The sequence below is a fragment of the Lucilia sericata genome, unplaced genomic scaffold (assembly GCF_015586225.1).
Source record: "Lucilia sericata isolate MDLA Ls3-8-SP2 unplaced genomic scaffold, ASM1558622v1 Contig001300F_arrow, whole genome shotgun sequence".
Taxonomy (NCBI): Eukaryota; Metazoa; Arthropoda; class Insecta; order Diptera; family Calliphoridae; genus Lucilia; species Lucilia sericata.
The window spans coordinates 72,125-78,892 of NW_023995248.1; the positions used below are offsets into that span (position 1 = coordinate 72,125).

Sequence of the window (6,768 nt, forward strand, 5' to 3'; positions counted from 1 at the left end):
AATTTTTGAGGATCGGCTAAAACAACAACAAAATCAACAATTCATCAATAAGATACAAAAAAAATCGGAATCAAGGTAAAATTCAACAAAAATGTTTTGTTGTTAAAAAATATAACACTTTTTAAATATTCGAATAACTGGTGTAGTGTATCATATGGTCGGTAATGCTGAACTTCACTTTCTTACTTGTTAAATATGCAAGATTTCGAAAAAATATACAAAAAATTAACATACCGGCATGCGTTTTTTTGCCCAATGTTTTGCTGAAATGCGCTAAACTTTTATTGCAAATAGTACAAAATGGACAAGAAATACATATATTTGCATTTTAAACAAGAGATGACATTTGATGCCATTTTGACACATATTTTTCAGATGTTTGTTTTTGTTGTTGTGATATAATTTTAAACGGTAGAGCCAGATAAATAAATTTATTTTAAAGAAATTATGTTAAAGAAAGGAATAGCAAAATTAAAGAGATTAAATGAGATAGATATAGAGAAATTAATATAACTACCGGGACCAGTTATCTGGCACTTTTGCTGAGTTGCTTTATGAAGATAACCGGTCACTAAAACATGGCTTTAACCTAACAGAATGAAGTAAATTTGAAACATTCAGTAATAGCAATATGCATTAAATATTTTTTAATCGTAAATGGTTCGAGGGGTTCGTTAAGAGAGTCCGGTGAAATAACATTGCAAGGCCCTTGTGTTAATACAATCCAGAGTATAGAGGTATCAATACCTTTAATCTTGTCAGTACTCTCCGGCGTCATTCCTTAAAATTTTTGACTCACAGATAACCACATGGTATGTACTTTTGGAGTGGTTGCACGAAGGATTTGACCTGTACCGTATATTGGCCAAGGACTCTTCCGGCCATTTACAATAAATCCACAGCTTTTGATCCAAGGGCTTATGTACTTCTACAAAAATATGAATTCGTATGAGGTCTTTGAACTCCTGCACTAGATAATACAGATTGTATAAGTGATTACTTATCTCTTTAGATATGTTGACACATTTCGACCACTTCTACTTTGTGGGGTTAAATCTTAACTTTACATTAGACACAAATATTTATTGTTGTTTACAGTTAATTGACACTTTTAACACACGTCTTATTTGTTTCGCTATGATGTGATAATTAAAATCTTATTAACATTTGAATACGAATATGTTTGACAATTTTTATTGCGGATTTTTAAATCAAGTTTAAAAAACTGTTGACTTTTTTGTAAAACAAAATAACTGCAGTTTCTAATTTAAACAAAGATTTATTGCAATTGTAGGTCAGTTTCTTACGGATTAAATTTTCGTTTTTAAAACAATTTGTAACTTGTGTTAAACCGCTTTAAAATATCAATTTTCAACTTATTTTTAATATTTTGTTTATTTTTTTAAGATCATGTTAATTTATTTAGATGTTTTGTTGAACCCCAATTTTTTGTTTATTTTTTCTTGACCCTTAAGTTTAATGTCAAATAAGCTTTCCGTTATAAAATATTAATAAAAATATGTAAAAAAATCCCCCTAGACATCATTATGAAGACGTCATAGATTATAAATTATTCATATATTTTATTTGCCATTTCTTTTATTTTCTATTCATTAACATAATGTTTGTATTGTTTCAAAGTTGATGTGAAATTTTGTTTTGACGATCAATGTTAATCTACTAGAACGCTACATTTAATTAAAAAGGTAACAGAAGTTTAATTTCCGACATAATTGGCATGATTTACTGTATATCCCCCGTAATCATAAAAACATTACAAATATGCCTACAATAAACTATCAATAACTTTATTAAACATTTGTGAATAAAAGCTTGACTAGTCTATTTCTGACTAGTGTCTTTCTAAATAGTCTATGACAGACTATGACTAATGAAACTAAGTCTGACAAGTCTACGTTTGTCTAGTCTACATCTGACTATTCTACGTTTGACTTGTCTACGTCTCATTAGTCTAAGTCTGACAAATCTAGTCTACATATGACTTGTCTACGTCTGACTATTCTACATTTGTCTAGTCTACGTCTGACATACGTACGTCTGACTAGTCTACATCTGACTTGCCTACGCCTGATAAGTCTAGACTACTTATGACTATTATGAGTCTAAATAGTCTACGACTGGCTAAATATTCTATGACTAACAAAACTACGTCTGCCAAGTCTGCGTTTGACTATTCAACGTCTGACTAGTTTACATTTATCTAATCAACGTCTGACTTGTCTATGTCTGATTAGTCTACGTTTGACTAGTCTACGTCTGACTAGTCTACGTCTGATTAGTCTACGTCTGACTAGTCTATGTCTGACTAGTCTACGTCTGACTAGTCTAAGTCTGACTAGTCAACGTCTGACTAGTCTACGTCCTACTCGTCTACGTCTGACTAGTCTACGTCTGACTAGTCTACGTCTGACTCGTCTACGTCTGACTAGTCTACGTCTGACTAGTCTACGTCTGACTCGTCTACGTCTGACTAGTCTACGTCTGACTAGTCTACGTTTGACTAGTCTACGTTTGACTAGTCTACGTCTGACTAGTCTACGTCTGACTAGTCTACGTCTGACTAGTCTACGTCTGACTAGTCTACGTCTAACTAGTCTACGTCTGACTAGTCTACGTTTGACTAGTCTACGTCTGACTAGTCTACGTCTGACTAGTCTACGTCTGACTAGTCTACGTCTGACTAGTCTACGTCTGACTAGTCTACGTCTGACTAGTCTACGTCTGACTCGTCTACGTCTGACTAGTCTACGTCTGACTAGTCTACGTCTGACTAGTCTACGTCTGACTCGTCTACGTCTGACTAGTCTACGTCTGACTAGTCTACGTCTGACTCGTCTACGTCTGACTAGTCTACGTCTGACTAGTCTACGTCTGACTAGTCTACGTCTGACTAGTCTACGTCTGACTCGTCTACGCCTGACTAGTCTACGTTTGACTCGTCTACGTCTGACTAGTCTACGTTTGATTAGTCTACGTTTGAGTATTCTACGTCCGACTAGTCTACGTCTGACTAGTCTACGTCTGACCAGTCTTCGTCTGACTAGTCTACGTTTGACTAGTCTACCACTGATTAATCTACGCTTGTATAGTCTACATCTGGCATATTTCGGTTTTAATAGTTTTCGTGTAACTAATCTTGCTCTAACTAGTCTTCGACTGACAAGTTCACTTCTGACATGTCTATGTCCAATTATGTATTTTACTAGATTTATCTATGAACTACGAAAAAAAAATTGTTTATAATATACCGACTACTACAGTCTACTTCTCTTCATATTTCTTATTATTTTAAGTTTGACATCATCTCACCATAATTGAGTCAATGTTATAATTTTTTAAAACTTGTTGTGATTTTTGCAAATGTTTTCTTTAAGGGAATACCTGGATCGACTTAGATTTAAAAACAAAAACTCTAATAAATTCATGTTTTTGTTTGCTGATGAATTTTTAAATATTTTTAATTTATGGACCGCTCAATTTCTAAACAAAGGATTTGTTTTCAAAATGTTAATTAAGCTTGACTAATATATACAATAGATCCCAGTAGTTATTTTAGTAAAAAATGGATACAAGTATAAATATCATTAAATTACATTTAAGATTAATTGCTGGACAAAAGTGTGTTTGAAATTTAAATATCTTTAGGAGGAGCTAAAAACAATTAATAATGCTAATTCGGGGAATTTGCTTGCAAAAATTTACCTTGCAATGTGTTAGTAAGAACAAGGTAATTTCTGACATATTTTATGTTTTATAGAGATTTAGCATGCTTTACCTAATATATGTATATTATGAAAAAATATTAATTACATACTTTTGGGCACTATCAACAAAATAATTGTTAACAATTAAAGATAAATAATTAAATAAAATAAATAAAGTAATAATTAATTAAAAAAAGTATTTGGAGATGCCGGGGATTGAACCCGGGGCCTCTCACATGCAAAGCGAGCGCTCTACCACTGAGCTACATCCCCTCTTATCTTACGCCTGATTAATGAGTTTCTTTAATCCTGTCCTAACAATAATGATCACATCGAAAATAATAATTATAATGTAAAGGAAAGAACAAACAATTGCAGCAAAAGAAAGAGTTAAGTAAAATGTTTAATAAGTCACTTAACAAAAATAGCAACAAAATTCCTTTCAAATTTAAGTTAGAAAAAATTGGTATTTTAGATTTTTTTTTGTCAATTAAAAACATTTAGGTTTTTTTTCTATACATTTCAACACTCGAACGAACGTTCATCACTTTTATTTTTGCTCATCTCATTGTCATCATCTGTAATTTCCGTTCTTTAATATCTTTTTATTTACCCCAAAGGTTTGTTAGTTCCTGTCTTTCTATTTTCTTTTTGGCTCTTACTCTTACCATGTTTTAAAGAAGGATTTCGTGTTTTTTGCAAAGTTTTTAGTACAAGAAAAAGTTGAATGAATTGTCTTCATATGAATGATTTTAATATGTCGCCTTTTCAGTTTCTTTGTTTCTAACTGTTTTTTGGTGATTTTTTCCTTTCTAGGGTGCCTTAAGTTGAAGTACTCTTTTTTGTTGTTTGCTTTGAGGCATTGTACTTAACAAATATTAAAGTGGAATGGTTGCACGAACTGTTTAATTGTGAAAGAGGGACAGTAAATTTAAAAATCTTGTTGTTAATAGATAAAATGAAAGTTGATATAACAATTAAATTTTAGTTAGTTCAGTCCATAAAGCATACAGTTATGTTGTTTAATATTAAAATGATCTGAATCTAGAGAAAATAAAACAAAATTCCGTCGTTATTTGTTCATATATTTCTTAGCAAATTTAAGTTTTTTTCAACACATAATTTCGTTATAAAAAAGGAAAATTATATAAGATTGTACTTGAGGGACTGAAAAAGCAGTTCGTTTTATTCGAGGATTCGTAATAACCGAGTTCGTTATAACAGATGTTTTGTGTATAAAAATAGTAACCAATATATCGGGACTTAAAAAATTGTTCCTAATAACCGTAAATTCGTTATAGCCAAGTTCGTTATAAGCAAGTTTGACTGTGTCTGGTTATTTTTTGTATATTAATGATATATAAAATCTCTAAACACAGATTAAGATAATGACCCGAAATGTTTTGATGTGGCAAAACCATGTCTTTACATGATGGTAGGAATTTGTATTTGAAAGATGATCTGGGATATGTTAACCCTAAAATGGCAAGTATTGGAGAAAACCCTGTCACGTCACCTCCACTAGAGATAACTGTATAAAGAAATGCTATAACGTCATTCTTCTGATAGCAGACTGTTGCTATCAGAAGTAGTTTACCAAAATATATATCGACAGAAAATCTATAGCATCTTCTGACATCTACGGAAGATCATGTGGGTTTCATTTTTATCATCCCAATATTTTTATACCCACCATCAAAAAGATGGGGTGGGGTATATTGATTTTGTCATTCAGTTTGTAACAGAAAAGAATATATGTATACTCTAAATCCTTATTATACTCTAAGACGATCTAGCGGGCGATCTGTCCGTCCGTCTGTCTGTCTGTTGAAAGCACGATAGAGTCAGAACGGAAAGAGCTTGAGAGTTGGAATTTTCCACAAATATTTCTTATAGGTAAGGTTTGTTTTGTATTGAAAATGGACAATATCGGTCAACGTTTTCGCACAGCCCCCATACAAGTGGGCCCCCGAAAAACAGCTTACCTGGCATCACTGTTTTAAAAATACGATGAAATTCGACATAAATAAGTTTCATATGAGCCAAATTCTTTCTACCAAATTTTATGAGGATCATATATTTGGTAGGATCTCATATATGGTACCCCTCCAAAAATGACTTTAACACCCATTGCTGGCTTAAAATACAAGTATAGCGCTGAAATTAGACATAAGTAAGCTTCTTACGAGCACAAATCTCTCTACCGAATTTTATGAGCATCGGTCGATAATTGACCATACCCCCCATATAAGGTCCCCTTCAGGAAATTACTTTAACGCCTATTACTACATTAATAATAAGAGTATTGCGATTAAATTCGACATAAGCAACTTTCTTATGAGTTAAAATCTCTCTACCAAATCTCTCCACCAATACCTATGAGGATCGGTCCATAATTGACTTTACTCCCTCTATAAGGTCCCCTCTGAAAATGACTTTAACGCTCACTATTGTCTTAAAAATACGAGCATAGCACTGATATTAAACATAAGTAAGTTTCTTACGAGCATAATTGACCCTACCACCCATATATGCTCATGGTTTAAAAGTTTGACAAAAATATTTTAAAAATTAATATTTTGTTAATCCGAAAGGGATGTGTTTCAAAAATCAACCTCAGGGTAGCATTCCATTTACGGCATACGGTTTGATGTTGGGTATATAAGATTCGGCATAGTCGAATATAACACTCTTACTTGTGATATACCCATTCAATATATGCACTAAACAGGTTGTGTTTGCAACTACGAAAGTACAAGTTGTTTGGCGTTAGAAACTGCGGGTGGGTACTACGAGTTTGTACTAATGTTTGTAACACTCAAATATAAAGCCACCTTAAAGTATGGTAATTTATTCAGAATGACTTATTGGGTTGATTTAGCTATGCCCGTCCATCCACGTAAAAATTTCACGCAAGATACAGATCGTAATTTCCACCACTGATCGGCTCGTATGTAGCCACAGGCCCCAAAAAAAGCCCCCTTCAGAAAACAACTTAAACGTCCATAAGTCAGTTATAAACGATAGTTTATAACTATAAATC

The 6,768-nt window shown here is 32.8% G+C and overlaps 1 non-coding gene across 1 annotated transcript; it reads right to left on the bottom strand.

The window, feature by feature from the left end:
* Window positions 1-3,926: 3,926 nt before the first annotated feature.
* Trnaa-ugc lies at window positions 3,927-3,998 on the bottom strand. Its single transcript has one exon. It is a non-coding gene; the product is annotated as a tRNA-Ala (tRNA).
* Window positions 3,999-6,768: the final 2,770 nt, after the last annotated feature.